Source organism: Tamandua tetradactyla, chromosome 16, assembly GCF_023851605.1.
Source record: "Tamandua tetradactyla isolate mTamTet1 chromosome 16, mTamTet1.pri, whole genome shotgun sequence".
Classification (NCBI taxonomy): Eukaryota; Metazoa; Chordata; class Mammalia; order Pilosa; family Myrmecophagidae; genus Tamandua; species Tamandua tetradactyla.
This window is the reverse complement of record NC_135342.1, coordinates 48,165,919-48,182,431: the sequence shown is the minus strand read 5'-3', so window position 1 is coordinate 48,182,431 and position 16,513 is coordinate 48,165,919. Positions and strand designations below refer to the sequence as shown.

The 16,513-nt window shown below is 46.4% G+C and overlaps 1 long non-coding RNA gene across 6 annotated transcripts in view; it reads right to left on the bottom strand.

The window, feature by feature from the left end:
• LOC143659454 (uncharacterized) overlaps positions 1–16,513 on the bottom strand; it is a 51,320-nt gene that overhangs the window by 16,190 nt on the left and 18,617 nt on the right. For 4 of the 6 annotated variants that reach the window (XR_013163541.1, XR_013163543.1, XR_013163545.1 and 1 more), the window contains exon 2: positions 8,491–8,565. This is a non-coding gene — a long non-coding RNA (uncharacterized LOC143659454). Of the gene's footprint in view, positions 1–2,584; positions 2,747–8,490; positions 8,566–16,513 lie in introns of all 6 variants that reach the window. The other 2 variants (XR_013163546.1, XR_013163544.1) reach the window with 1 other exon arrangement.

The following is a 16,513-nucleotide window of genomic DNA, read 5'->3' as shown; positions in this document are numbered from 1 at the left end:
TGGACACTGACTTCATCAAGCACATCAGATACCAGTAAGGGCGCTAGAGTCACACAGACCTGGATTCACATCCCAGCTCTCCCAAGTACACGTGGGTGACATCAGACATGTGGTTTATCCTCTGAGTCTCAGTTTCCTCATCTGCAAAATGGAGATAACCTTGGTTACTGATCTCAGGGGACTGTTTCCTGGTTTAAATGAAATTCTACATATGAATTGTTCATTTACCTGGTCTAACATGATGGCAGACTAAATATTTGAGAGAAACTTTCCTGCTACATAACACACATTTACAGAAAAAATGTTGGATAAAATATTTTTTTAAAGAAGTCTTTTTCTTCTTCTTCTTCTTCTTTTTTTTTTTTAATGTGTGGGTGACCTGGTAGGAAAAGTAAGTGAAATCCTTGGAGGTCAGAAACAATGAGAGAGCTCAAAAACAGAGGATAAGGAAGCATGAACTAGTGTTTGCCTGGAGAGCAGCTGCTAACACCTGGTGTACTTAAGCCTTTGTTTTAAATGGTCTCCAATGTGTAAGGAGCAAAGACAAGGTTTGGAATCTAAGCAGGATGAATGTTTAGACTGGGGACTTCTTGCATAAAGCCAGAAAGGTGACACTTTGAGTGAGTGAGGATTTAAAAAAAATCAACCTATATCTCAATAAAGCTATACCCTTCAAAAAGAAACAAACAAACAAACAAATCCTACAGAAGGAAGTCCATGGGAATTTTTTGCCAGTCTTGGCCTTGGCTCTGTGTAGAAGGAAATTTTGTTTAAAATCTCCCCTATGAACTCATAGTCACAAACCAGCCCTATGTTAGGTTTTGAGTCAGAACCCATCTACCATACCAACATGGTCAAAAAAAAAACCCTAAGTCAAATATGTAGTTTAAAGTGGTCCCCATGTTGGTAATTAACCAGGGAACCTGGCAGAAGCAAGTACAAAATTTCTGTAGAATAACGTATGACCAAAGAATTCCTACAGATAAATGGCTAGAGGACAGGAGTTCACAAAGACAAACCACAAGGAAACAAAGCACCATGAGAATAACATTTGCAATGTCTTCAGATGTTTGAATGATCAGAAACAGAGTATAAAATCAGGTATGTTTAGTATGGTTTAACTTCTAAGCTAAACTTTTAGAAATAGATGATACACAGAACCATAAAGATGCATCTTAAAAACATACAATTGAGTAAAAGTAGTCAAACATACATATTCTGTTGTTTCATTCAGGCAAAGTTCCAAAATGGGCAAAACTATGGTGTTGAAAGTTAAAGGAGTGGTTTCCATGGAGAAGAGGGTGAGCGGTGATTGGCAGGGAGCATAAGGAGGGCTTTTCGGGTGCTGGTCATGTTCTATTTGTTCTCGTGGGTTGTGGTTACATAAGTGCATTCACTTTGTAAATATTCATCAGCTTATCAACCTAATAATTCAGCACTTCTCTCTTTGTAAGTGATACCTCAATTTAAAAGAAGAAACAGATTAATTAAATGAATTAAGTACAGCTGAGGAGGAATTAGTGAACTGGATGATAGCTCTGAAGGAATTATTCAGACTGAAGCACAGATTTAAAAAGAGGTGAAAATTTTGGGAAAACGGTTAAAAATATATGGTGAATCAAGTGAAAAGGTCTAACATACCTCTAATCTGATTCCAGAAGGAAGGAATGAGATATTAGAGGAGAGGTGATATTCAAGCAAAAATGTATGAGAACCTTCTGGAATTGATGAACATCAATCCTCAGATTCAAGAATCTCAAGCAGAAAAAATTAAAAAAGAAAAAGTCCATACCTTAGACACATCAGTGGAAGAACGGCAAAGACAAAGAGAAGATCTTAAAAGCATCTCAAAAGAAAGGAGACATTACCTCTTAAGGAACAGCAATGAGAAAAATAGCTGATGTCTCAATAGTAGCATAGTAATGGCACATTGTAAGCATTTAATGAATGGAAGCTGGCATTAGTGTCATTGTAACAGTAATAATTGTCATAGAAGCTCTGCTGTTATTATGTAACCTGGAGTAAGTCATTTAACCTCTCAAAGCCTTAGTTTCTTTGTCTTTAAAATAGAGTTTTGGTAAAGATAAAATGAGGTCAGGTAAGTAAAGCACTTGGCAGAATATCTGGCCCTTGATTAATGTTCAATAATACCATCTACGAGCTCAGCCACATCAAGCCAAAGCAGGAGAAACGATGCTCAGGTTCACTTCAAATTACTCCTATAGGCCACTGCCCTGGGACTCTCATTTAAAAGTCACTACAGCTCTCCAATAGAAAACACTTATCTGGAAAATTCCAGACAAGAGCACACATATGAGGAAGCTCTGAGAAAGAACATTCCATGGAAACCGGTTCCACAGACTTGATCCCAGGCCACTTCCATTACTGGCAACAACACTCCCTACACACCCACACCCTGTATGCCCACTGGATGAAGAAATGTGAATCTAATCCTCTTCCTTACAATTGCATCCTACTTGTCACTTTCCAAAGTGACATAGGGATTAAACTGGGACCTCATTGAAACTTCGTGAAGTGAGCAGAACAGGTGAAAAAAGATTGTAGACTCAAAAGGGTGACTTACCTGATGTACCATACTTATAAATGGCAGGACAGGACTTGAACTCTGGCCTTCCAGCTCACCCAGCTGTCTCTTCTCTGGACTTCTTGAGCCCTCCAAAGCTGTTCTCCCCAGATCTTGGATTAAATGGCTCCTTCTCGTCTTTCAGGTCTCAGCTCAAATGTCCTGTTCTCAGAGAGGCCTTCTGTGAACTCCACCCACCCCCATTTAATTCTCTACAACCTCACCCTTCTCACTTCTAAAATAATACCCTTCATTATTCCTAATTACACATGTATTTGTTGCTTATGTGTTTAATACCCTTTTACCACTGCACCACCCCATGCCTAGCAGAGTGCCTGGCACATGGCCACCATTCAACAAATGTTTGTTGAACAAATAAATGGTGAATTCATTTGTAATGTCATCTCTAATTATGTGATCAGTTATAGCATCACTTTACAGAGGTCAAAAGCTACATGCTACATTATTGCTTACAACCCTTCTCCAGCCCACACTGAGCAACACTCACTAGACTGTTGCTCACTCAATAGCAACACTCACTAGACTAGCAACACTCAATAGCAACACTGTTTTATAAAGGGAACAGTTATTGACCACACTTGTGTGGTCTCTTCTGCCTACTGCTCTTTCTCATGCTAAGCCACTCCTGGGATAGAAGAACTGAGACCATGAAGAATTACAGTATATCCAAACCCCAGAAGCCTTCTCTTGCTTCCATGTAGACATTCAACAAACATTTGCTGGGTACCTACTATGTGTCAGGCACTTGTGCTCGGCTCTGGGGATCTAGGTAGAGACAGCCACTGCCCCTTCAGTGGGCATGGACACAAAACAAGCCATGATGGTAAATGCAATACGGCTGTATACAGGGGACAGCTGGAACATGAGCGTGGCCCACCAGATGACTGTCATTTAAAAAGCTTCCTCCTGCTCATGTGCTTTTGTTTTCTGGCTCTAGGACTTTACCAAGTCCCATCCCATCTCCCGTATCATGGAGGGCACAAGAGGGAGGAGAGAGAGAGAGGAAGGAGGTAGAAATACATTAAAACAAAAACGAGAAAGGGATGAATAAAGCGGTGTAAGGTTGGTCTCACACATTTGTCATTAAGTCAAAGCCAAATAGCAGTGTTTGTGTGAGGTGGAATTATCTCATTCTTTTAGCCTGTGGGTCTCTGTGATCCACCAGTCAAGTATGTGATTGGATTTCGGCTCAACAAAACCTTAAATTACACACCTATTGTGCCTGAGCTAAGCCTAGTTTCACAGCGGTGGAGAAGCTTCTCCCAGTTTCTTTGGCAATGTTCGATCCAGCGCCTGCTCTCATCCACTGGTTGATGAATGAGTAATAGGATTAGAGAGTCTCATTTCCAGACACACTGCAATTGTCATGTTGGGTGCGAGGACAAAGGGTGGGTGATGCATAGGGGTTGCATACTGGAGTTGGCCTGTTCCCCCCGAATGTGGCCACCAGAGCTCAGGAACAGGCTAAGGACATCAGGGAAGACACTGCCAAGTCCTGAGAAGATGCCTGCCTGCACTGACCAGGGGTCTGCCAGGATCAGCAGCTACATTAGCACGCTCACTGGAGGTGTCTACCTCAAGTCCACACACCTGATCCATGAGGTTGGGGAGGGGCATCTTTGGAAGTCTTCCTGCCCAGGATCTACCCCCCCCCCTCTTCTGGATTTAAAACCCACCTTTTCCAGGGGGAAATCCCCACATCCTTATTTTCAGGAAGAGGTTCTGGTGGGACTAACCCTACCTCCAGCTCCGAGGAGGTCATGCAACAAAGCCAGGCCACACAGAACCAGTGACATTCAACTGTAGAACTTTTGACCGAGGCACCAGGCACGTTCTCTGCACAGGGTTGACAAGAGGGCCAGAGCAGTGGGGAAAGGAGAAAGAGACAGTGACTTGGGTAGTGGGACTTGGAAAGGCAGAGGCTTGTTTTCTCTTCTACTAACATCTCGACCTCTAAGAGTGAAGCCACATCTACCCTTTAGATTTTTCAGTAAATAAAAGCCAGGCAATTTCCTTTTTGGCTCAAGATAGCGTGATATAGGTTTTCTGTCCAAATGAGTTCTTGCATATTTTACAAATGAAGAATTGAGGCTAAAAGGGGTCCAACCAAGGTCACCCAGCCAATAAAGGCAGAGCTGGGACTCGAACACAGGCCTTTTTATTCGAAGCTCAAGATTCTTTCCCATAAAATGTCCCTCCCCTCCAGGCCACTGTGGCCCTACTCTGTGGAAGGGCTCGAAGACTGTGAGACCATAGGAGAAGGAAAAAAGCCTGGAATACCTAAGGCACATTTTCAGGAATAGGGTTAAGGGGAGCAAAATAGATTTTCTCTTTCTGTCAAAACTTCTGGCCAAGGTTGACATTCTTCCCTGCTCTGGGGCTAGAGCATGAAAAGGTTTGGAACAATTAATATTTCAAGGGCTTCGAAGACAGATCTGAGTTCAAATTCTGACTCAACTATTTATTCTGGCTGTGTGACTTTGGATAAGTAGCTATCCTCTCTGAACATCAGTTCCCTCGTCCACATGGCTTTCCCCTGAAGATTACAAGGTGGCTACATCTCTAAGTACAGAACCCTCAGATCTGAAGGGCTTCCATTCTCACATCTCTCTCCTTTTTTAAGAGTGTTCAGCCCATCTTTCCCTGCATCTCATTGGCCAGAACTGGATCACATGACCACCTCTAGCTGCAAGGGATGTTGGGAAGGTAGGCATGTGGGAAAGGGGAATGAAGTGGCTAATGACTGGCTTAGCCAATCTGACCTCATCCTCTGGGACTTCACTAACAAGAAGAAGGAAGATGATGGCTGCTGGGGAAACAACCATCAGCATTTGCCAGATTATATAAAGCACTCCAGGCAGAGTCTGGTGCATGAAAAATACTCAGTCATTTGGAACTGTTGTTATTACTCTCAATGTTCTAAGCAAATATCCAGAAAGTGCCTTTTCAGCTTACTTCCCTTCCTCAGTTCAGAGCTTCCAAGAAGGCACAGAGCCCATAAACCTCCAGCTCCATCCCTCCTCCTGCATCTACAGAACCATCCCATGGGAGCAGGCAGTTATCTCATGCCAGCAAGACATCCCAGGGGCTGAATGGCTGTTCTCTTCCTTAATACAGAAAGCAACACTCACAGCAAGGGTCTGCAGAGAGACAGCAGCAAAAGACAACAGAGAAGAGATCTGAATCTGAGTGTTCCATGAAAAGCAGATGTGGGGAGTCAAGTGCAACAGGAGAACAGCCTTAGAGGCCACTAACGTCTTTGTGGGACTGTCACCTCAGGTGGTATTAGCTGGGTTTCACAGCCGGCTGCTCTGACAATGCAAACACTGGCCCCTTCCCACCCCTCCTTCCTCACCAACCTCTTTCCCTTATTTATAAGAAAGGGGACAGCTGCATTTCACCCCCACTCACAAGGAGACTGAGTACATGGCACTGAAGAGAGTTTTTTCCTGGAATAGACAAGGTAGCAGCCCATTTCCTAGTCTCTCCACACTCATCAGGCCCCCGGTGACGAGGACATTCATTCATTCATTCATTCAGTTGGTCATTTATTCAACCAATAGCTTTGAGTGCCTGCTATTGTGTCTGCTTCATGCTGGGTGCTGAGGCATAACCAACAGTGACTCACGCTTCCAAGTAGCTTTCTTAACTTTTGCAGAAGACACATCCCCAGACTTTCCAGGGATATTACTTAGGTAAGCTCCCAATTCCTTCCCCTCAATCTGACTCAGGTCATTCTAGCTGCAAACATGCACCTTGTGTATGTCCCCAACACTCCACTTTGCCTCCTCTGCCCCCGGGATGGCTATAATAAAAAAGAGGGAGAATAACAAGTGTTGGCGAGGATGTGGGCACACCGGAAGCCATGTACATTGGTGTATAGGAATATCAAAGATGGGCCACTTTGGAAACAGTTTGGCAGTCCCTCATAAAGTTAAACCTGAAGTTACCATATGACCCAGTCATTCCACCCCCAAAGGAAGTGAAACATATGTCCACAAAAACACTTTTACCAAATGCAAATAACAGCATTAATTCATAATAGCCAAAAAGTGGAAACAATTCAAATGTCCATTAATTGATGAATGAATGGATAAACAAAAGGTAATATAATACAATGGAATATTTTTCAGCAATAAAAGGGAATGAAGCACTGATATGTGCTACAACACGGCTGACCTTCGAAAACATCATGCTAAGTGAAAAAAGCCAGACACAAGAGGCCACATGTTGTGTAATTCCATTTGTATGAAATGCCCTAAATAAGCAATTCCATAGAGACAGAAAGTAGACTAGTGATAGACAGGGACAGAGAGGAGGGGGAAATGGGGAGTGGTTGCTAAGTGGATATAGGATTTCTTTTGGACTAACGAAAATTCTTTTTTTGTGGGATGGAACTAGATAGTGGTGATGGTCACACAACCTTGTGACTGTACTAAAAACTATTGAATTGTACACTTTAAAAAGATAAATATTATGGGATGTGAATGTATCTCTTAAAAAATAAAAACACCTTCCCCAGCCCTGATGGCCCTAAGAAAACCAGCACTTAGCTGGGAAGCAGCAGCTGACCCTCTTTGCTTCCTGTCTTCCCTGGCATCAGCACAGTCTCTTAAGTCCGCTGAGGTCTGGCACTGCATGACAAAGCCCCTCCCGGCCGCCTGCAGACCCTGACAGCTAGGCTGGGGCGGGGGCCACCCAACACCTCCCCCTACCCTACTCTGCCCTGAACTCACCGCCTGACAAGGGAGCCATGTTGGATACTGGGCATGTCCTTGGCAAGGACACCAGAGTGGCGGTCTCGGTGGCGTCCTGTCACTGACCAACTCGGCCTGACTGTCTGATCCCAGAGGGGGGAGGAGGCCAGTGGAGACGACTTTCGTCATGACCCTTGCCCGCATCAGAGCCATCACACCTGCACGGAAGGCTCGCCCAGGGGGTTAGCATCAGTTCTCTTTCCCTTTTAAATTATTCTAGTGAACCACACTGTAGTTAAAGAAGGGGCCAGGTGGAATTTTCTTTCATGCAGAAAGCCGGGACGGAGACATGGGGGAATCCGCAGCCGGCTCACTTTTCTAGGGACCTGATTAACAAGACCCAGCCTTTTTGGAAGTCACTAAAGGTTTTAAGTAGCATGTTTCCCCCTCCCTGTTAGACACATTGTTTTTACTTTCATTGTCCAGCTCTCAGGAGTCCAGGGAAAAAAATAAAAAACAATTCCTACATTCCCAAAGTTGAGGCGCCTGTGTGCCCCAACACCCCTCTTGCTCCTTCCCCTGCCCAGGGCCCCACCGTCTCCCACTGCTCCACTCCCCAGGTGGTGCGAGGCCCTCCCGCCCCTGCCGAGACTATGAAAACCGGGTGTCGTGGGAAGGGCTGGGTGGGAAGGGCAATTCCAATGACCGCCCAGGTTCCTTGGGTGTGACAATCTCAGAGTCTAAAGAAAGTTCCAGGCGCAATGCAGGCCAGCGCCAGATTGCCAGGGGCTCCTCCTGAGAGGGCACCACGCAGCCAAGGAGGAAGCCCTGGGGTCCAGGGTGGCCCTCAGGCCCAGGGCCACTGTCCCCAAATCAGGTTCAGCCAAAGTAGAGAAAGGACACACCCTGGGAGCAAAGACTCCAGCCCCGCAGAGGGAAGGGGAGGTGCCCTTGGACTTGGCACTTCTTCGCAAGTGGCCACAGAGCACCCAATAGAGGGCGTGGGACTTGCCCATCGCCTGTACCTCCAGCACCCGGGAAAAGCACCCAAGCTGGAGGATCCGGTAGCCTCAAGCCCTCCGCCGACTCCGCCATGAGTTCCTGTAAGACTTGGGCCTTAGCAATGACTCTCTGGCAAGAAGGGGTCTTATCTTGCCCACAGGCACTTTTTACACCCGATTTACTCACCTCTGAGAACAGATGGGAAGATCAAGGAAGGTCACAGATGGGAAGCTCATTCATGTCCCCGAATGTCAAGGAAATCTAGAGAAAGAATATCAAGAAGAAAAAATGCTTTTGTTGAAAAAGGTTTTAAAAAGACAAAAGCAAACCCTTTGCTAACCCAGTCCCTTCTGAAAGTTTATGGCCCTTGGACTTACTCTTTTCTCTGCAGGTTCCAGAAAAAGGTTCGCAGACAAAGCCTACAGTTACCTGGACATTCAACTGAGTTATTCCAATATTAAGACTCGTTCTTTTCTCAAACATGTATTAAGCACCGACTGCATGCCAGGCCCCTAGCCAGCCGCCAGGGAATGGATGAGTCATATGCAGACCCTGACCCCAAGGGGCTCCCAATCCAGCAAGGCAAAGGGGCAGGCATTAAAAAGCTAAATACATCACAGAGGCAGAGGCATGGAATAACATCCCAGGTTTCAGGAGGATGAAACAGTTTGTTTGGAGACACGAATGAGGAAAAGCTTCCAAGAGAAGCGAGAGTATGTTGCTTCTAAGAAGCTGGACTTTGGGAGCCCTGTAAACCTAGGTTTGAACTGCGACTTAGCCACTTAGACAATTTACAACGTCTGGTCGGATGATGTAAGGAAAGCAAGTTTATTCATCTGTAGAACGGTAAAAGAAACAGTGCCCACCTCACAGGGCTTTCGGGAGAGTTAAGTACATAGTGCATGCAGCAGGCTTAGGAAGCTGCTGGAAACACAGTGAGCATTCCCTCAACGGCTCCCAGAGGAGAGATGCCCTGTTGACTCTTAAAAAATGACTCTGGGGCGGGCCGCGGTGGCTCAGCGGGCAAAGTGCTTGCCTACTATGCCGGAGGACCTCGGTTCGATTCCCGGCCCCAGCCCATGTAACAAAAACGGAGAAACAGAATACAATAAAACAAGAAAATGTTTAAAAAATGTTTCCCTTTCTTCCTTCCTTCCTTCCTTCTATCCTTCCTTCCTTCTCTCTGTCTTTCCTTTAGAAAAAAAAAAAAAAAAAAAAAAAAAAAAAAAAAAAAAATGACTCTGCATTCCCCTGTGATTGGGAGGATTAAGGGGGAAGGTGAAAGAATGTAAGAACAGGTGTGGGTGGTCAAGAAAGACCCAGAAGCCTGGTGTCCTTGGACAACCGGGAGTTGTTTAAGATGACTTCCCTTCTGGACCCCAGGATGCCACCCCACCAAGGGTCTGTTTGTCCCGTCCTCACACAAGATGTCACCCAACAGGCTACCCTCACCTAAGAAGTCTCCTCCAGCTAGAGATTGTCGCCCCACTTGAAGGGAAGCCCCTCGTGGGCAGGGACAGCCTCCTTGGCTCCATGTGCCCTTCCGGCCCAGAAAACTGGGCCATACATCTCATTGGACAACTGGATTTAAGAGCTAAACTGGTTCTGCCTGGGCTAAGGCAGCATGTGAGCTGATTACATCTCTACCCCGTAGCCTGCCAGTCTGCCGGGAGCAGGTGGCCTGGAAGCTTCGCAATGTGGTCAAACAAGTGATGGCCCAAGAATGCAACCAGAGCGGTGAGGAGTGCCCCGGGGAGGGCAGGTGGCTGGGCCTCCCTCGCATGCAGAAAAAAGAAAAATGTTCCTCCTCACAACACTCACGGAATGAGAGACTGATTAACTGGTGAATAACTTCCCTGAGTAAATTCTTCTGGGGGATTTCACCATCACCAGCTGGTGCTGCTTGGCAGCTGAAGCAAGGTAATAACCATGTTGAAATGGCACCCACAGCCTTGTAGGAACAGGGCATGACTTGTTACCTCCTCATACTTCCACAGCTTCCACCTCTGCTACCCCAAATCTCTTCCCCAAGCGCCCCCAGGGCGGCTCCTTCAGCTCTACACCAGGCCCCCGCCCCGAAACAGATGGCACCAAGACAAGTGCCCACTGCCTCCTAAGGCCACACCCCAGCTCCTCTTCCGGGAACCTCTCCCACTCTCTATTCCACCCAGGTGTTCTTGGACATGTTGTTAAAATCTGTTGAATAAATTACCATCTCTACATGACCTGACAATAGCCACTGATAATCCAGGGCTATTAGAAAGCTTGTTTACAACTCCTATAATTCTAGGTTGTGCAAAACCCAACAAGTTAAGAAAGGTGTCAGCCTTCCCTCTGTCAATGGCATAACATGGATTCGTAAATTATATGTAATTGATCCAGAGACGTTGCAGACATTTGAAAAACAGAAGATGTGCCTCCTCCCGCCCAACTCTGCCTTCCGGGAATTTAACCCCAAGGAAATTACAGGAATGTGGGCGCGCACACACACACACACACACACACACACACACAAAAGTTAGTACAGGTCTGTTCATAGCAGTGCTGTTTATAATAACAAAATGTTTAGAAACAACCTACATGTGCAACAATAAGGAATTAGCTAATCAAACCTTGGAACATGTACAGGATGAGATACTAAATAGCCATTTAAAATAATAAGAGATTGCCCAGTGACCTGGGGAAAATGTTAATGATCTGTGATTGCATGGGGAGAAAACGTAGGTTACGAAGAAATAGCTCAAGTAAATTCCATTAAAATATTTGGCATAGGTATATTTACTTGCCCAGCTTTGGGGAGGCAATGTACGCTCTGCAGATAGGCAGACTGGAGTCTTACTAGCTGGGTGACCCGGGACTAAGTTATGCAACCTCTGTATGCTTCAGTTTCTTTTTCTATAAGATGCAGAAAACCACCTACTTCACAGCGCTGTTAAGAAGATAAAGTAAAAGTATCCAGGTAGGATGCTAGGCCCTGTGTATGACACAAAATAAATGCTCAATAAAAGATGATTCTTGTTACTCTTCTCGTTACATAAAAATAGGTAACTCTGGGTGGTAGAATTCTGGGTCTTTTTCTCTTTTTTCATTTTTTGTTGTTTTTGCTTATCTGTTTCCTGGAAGGCACTACTTATTGTGAGAAGTGAACATTTAAAAATTAATGGGGGAGGGGTTGCTTTGAAAGAGGGGAATAGACTAATCAGCGGCTGGGCATGTGCGGGACCTCTGGGGGGCGCTGGTGATGGAATTCCAATACCTCTGACTGCCCAGGAAAGAGCAGAAAAGCAACAGGGGCCCCCCAGATCCGCGCCTGGAACCGTAAACCCCTCTCAGAGACGAGTCCCCGCCTCAACCCTTCCGGCTCCCCAGGCCCCACCTCCATCACTGCATCTCACCTGCTCGGGGATGGGCGGCAGAGAGGCAGGTTGGGTGGGAAGTGAGCCACGAGGGAAGGGGTCATTGATAAAGTCCGTGAAGGAGAAGCAGAATTGGGGGTGGCAGCCACATCCTGAGGCTCAGGGCAGGGGACGCTGGGGCATGTGCTCAAAGAAAGGAACTAAGGAGAGGCGCAGCAGTGGGCACAAGCCCTTCTCCCATTTCCCAATCTTTTTCGGCCTGGGGTCCAGCAGGTGTGACGGGCATTGCTGAGCCTCCTTAATACAGCTGGTCTTCCGGGTCACAGGTGTGGCAGCAGTCACTGGGGACAGGCGGAGGACGGGGGCCACTAATCTAAAGCCAGTCTCTGCCCAGCGCACGTAGGGCGCAATTAATAGGGCCCCTTTCCCAGGTGGGGAGGTGGCCCCTGGGCTCAGACCCACACCTGCTTTGAGGGGGTGGGGAGGCTGGGCTTGAATCTTGGGCAGCGGGACCCGGAAAACAGGGAAAGCCACTCAAGGGTAGAGTCCGCTCCTTGGTGCTCTGGAGAAAGGCACAGGAGGGAAAAGGCGAAGGCAGGCCTGTTCCTGGAGGACGACGGTGAGACCCGCCATCCCCCACCCGCCTGGGTCTCTCCACTCCCCAAAGCAGAACCTCAACAGTGGCTGAGAGGAGACCCAGGAGCTTCACACCCAGCCCCCTAGCAGCTCCAGCCTGGCCTTCCACCCCACCCATCTCAGGGAGAGCCATGTGGTTGAGGGAATGCAAGACCAAAAGGAGACAAGCCCAGCTTCTATCATGGAAATGTCTTGGAAGCCTGCCATTTCTACCACTTAGGCACGAGGGAAGGGAGAGCCGGGGTCCTGCTGCCCTAGAGATCCCAGCTCCGGTGGGTGAAGGAGGAGCAGGGTGGGGTGGGGCTCTTCTGCCTGCCAGGGTCTCCGTGGGGAGACTGAGGGCCACACCTAAGGACGGACAGCACTGACTGTAAAAGGCCGTTACCTGGGAATGCAACCCAGCCGAGCCTCCCCAAACCATCTCCCTTCCTGCCGCTGCTTAAAAATGAGTTATAACACACTACTTCACACCCACTAGAATCACTATAATAAAGGAAAATAAGTGCGGGCGAGGGTGTGGAGAAATTGGAGCCCATTTCGTGCACTGCCGGTGGGAATGGAAAATGAGGCAGGCGCTGTGTGAAACAGTCTCAAAAAATTAAAACCAGAAGAATTAGCATATGACCCTGCAATCCACTCTGAAAGGTAGGTATACCCAAAAGAATTGAAAACAGGTACTCAAACAAATACTTGTACACCGACGTTTACATCGACATAACACATAATAAGCAAAAGGTGGAAGCAACACGAGTGTCCGTCAACAGATGAATGAATAAACAACATGCGGTCCAGCCGTACAACAGAATACCATTCAGCCATAAAAAGAAAACAATGGAGTTGTTTTCAAGGTGGATGAACCCTGAAAACATTGTAATAAGTGAAATAAGCCAGACACCTGGTCACACACTGCAATTTCACTTACATGAAATATCCAAAGTAGGTAAAGCTGTAGGGACAGAAAGCAGATTGGTGGTTGCCAGGGGAGGGGAACGGGAAAATGGGGAAGGAATGACTGCTTAATGGGTACAGGGTTTCCTCTTGCAGATTAAAATGCTTTGCTACTAGGTAGAGGTGATGGTTGCATGGCATTATCAATGCACTCAACGCTGCTGAATGGAACACTTTAAAACGGTTCATTTCATGTTATGTGAACTTTACCTCTTTTTTGTCTTTAGTGAATCATAGCTGAGAAACTTCATGCTGGGCCATGTGTTTCACCACATGATCTCCTTTCATCCTCAGAACAGGCCTATGAGTCAGAGATTTGTTATTCCGTTTTGCTGATAAGAAAACTGAGGCTCAGAGATGTGATTTAATTGCTCAAGACCTCAGAGCTCGTGCTCTGCTCGGGGCAGAGAACTCCATCACTGTACAGAGGTTGTAAAGGAATTGCCCAGAAATTCCTCAGAGTTGAGTGAGATGGCTTGGCAGGGTACCAAGGACAGGCAAACTGACCTGGGTGACGGGCAATAAGGGGTCTCGGTGACACTATGAAACTTTGGGTGGCCAGGATTCTGAAAATGATGGCAAGGGACTGTTTTGGGGAGTGGTGGCTAAGATTGAGTATGGCCCATCTGAGAGTTACAGGGGCTAGGGGTGGGGTGGGGTTGCGGTTAGAGACATCAAAGTTCCTGATCTTAGGGTGTCAAACATCATGGGTGACAAACTATCCTTGATTTGTCATCCCAACTCTGCCTCCACTCCCTCCAATGCTTTTCATGGAAACCTATCTCGGTATGGAGGCCACACAGGGGGAGAAGAGGTGCTTAGGCTTAGATGTCACCACCACTGAGTTCCCTGGGTCTTTAAAAGGGCATCATCATCATCATCATCATCACTAATATTTATTGGAGTCTTGCAATGTGCCAGGCACTGCTCCTGCACATAAACTTTCACATCTACATCACAGCCCTTCAATGTGTGATGGTGGTGATGGTGGTTGGCTTAGCACTGTCCAACCTATTCCTACTGTCTAATCGCAACCAGCCTTGGCAAATCCCATACCTCTTGCCACCTACTGGGTCATGGATAGGCATGGGACCCAATTTCAGCCAATGAAACATGAAGGAAAGTCTGTCGGTTCTTCTGAGAAGAAAGAGGCTCCAGGAAGAGATGGTTCTTTCTCTTCCCCTGGACATTTGCCACATCTGGGATGTACTACTGGAAGCTGCTGCCACCCTCCTCCCTCCAGCCTGAGAATGAAGTGAATGTGGAGATGGCCGAGCACAGAGGTGGAATGTCACCGAGCCTCGGATCACCCTGGGCTGGCCCCTTCCAGTCATGTGAGAGAATAACTTTCCTTATTGTTTAATCTGGCATTGGCTGCTATTTGTAGCTGAAAGGACCCTAACTGCAAATGAGGAATCTGAGCTACAGAGAGTAGAAGACATCACAGCTGGGAAATGGTGGGAGTGGGATTTTGAGCCCAGCCAAAAGCTCCAGTCTTCACCATTCTATGACTGATAACCCCTTAGGATTGCTGCACTTCAAATAAAGTGCCTGATACAAATGGGGATCAAAAAAAAAAAAAATTACCTGCCCCACAGGAAGACATTACTGAAACAATAACACCAGGAGCCACACCGGGTCTGGAGCAGAGCTGGTGCCCAGTGAACATAAAAGACTCTCTCCGCTGCATTTTTTTTCCTCTTAGAGGTGGGGTCCATCTATTCCCAAGGGCTCAGAGTCTAGGCTCTCTCCATACACCCACCAACTTCTTCCCTCCAAGAAGAGCACAGGTTTCCAAATGCTGGCCCTAGCCCACCCATTCCAGGCAGCCTTCCAAGATTTACCCACTATGCTCACCCCCGACACACACACTCACCCAACAGTAGCCTGCTTACCTTCTCCCACACACTTCAGCAGTTGTGAAAGAATCTGTTATTGTTATCCATACAGCAGTCAGAAGAATCTTGTAAAAATCAGAACATACCACTCCCCTGCCTGAAAAACCCCTCGCTTCTTCTCATTGCACTTGGAATAAAATCCAGACTCACAACCATGACCCAGGAGTCTATATATAGGTCATACGGGGACCTGCCTTGCTCCCCAACTTCCCCTTGAACCAAGATGACTTGGGTCTTAATTGCTGCTAATGGCAAACAGGGGGGTGGGTAGGGAGAGACGGCATTGATGAGCAAACATGCAGCTCCCAGTGAACAGACCACAACTCAGGAGGATTCTATCCGTCTGCCCCTGCCTTTTAGGGGTTTTGGTCTCAGTCCTAACATGGCCCACTGGGACCCAGGCTGTGGGAGAATGAGGAATATCCGAGGGCAGCAAGGTTCAGCGCCTGCAGCCCGGCCCCACCCCCACCGTCCTCCTGCTGAGCCTGGTGCCCCGCCGAGGTCCAAGACCACCCCTCCTGCCAGCTGCATCACAGGCCCTTCTTCCGGCCCGTCCTGCTGCCCCTCCCAGGAGGAAGAGGACCTCACCCTCCTTTCTGGGTGGGACTTTATCTGGAATGGTCCAGGAATGTGGTGTTCTTAACTGAGAATTACCACATCCTGCATGCATGGATATGGAAAAAAACAATACAATTTTATTTGTTTTTTTTTATTTTATGAGCCTTAGAGCAATAAATAATCATTAAAAGACACACAGTGCAGAAATATATCAAATCAAAAGTGAAATACACTCTCCCCCATAATCTTATCCCTCAGAAATAACTGCTGTGTGGGGGGGAGGGGGTGGTATATTGAAGATCTGTATGGGTTTTGCAACTGTCCTGTAAGTTTGAAATTATTTTCAAAATAAAAAGGTTAAAAGCCATAAAAAAAGAGAGAGGGGGAGGTGATAGAGGAAGAACCACTATTAAAACTTTGGTATACAACCTTCCAGATGGATAATCTTATAATCTTATATTGAGTATATATCCATGACATAAGTATAAACTACAAATTAAGGTTTAAGGATTAAAATGCTCTTATGTTAAATATTTTAGAAATTAATGTAATGAATATTCAGCTTAAAGAAATAAAACATTTCAGACTAAATTAAAAGCCACTATGTCTCCTGGTACCATTTGTCTCCCTTCTTTCTGCCCTTTCTCCCAAAGGTAACTTTTATTATCATTTTAGTTTCATTTTTACACTCCTTTCTACTTCTACTACAAATATTTGCATCCATAAACAATATGTAACATTGTGTTACAGTATTTTACCTTTTGTAGAAATGGTATCATAGTATATGTTGCCTTCTGCAATTTGATTTCACCC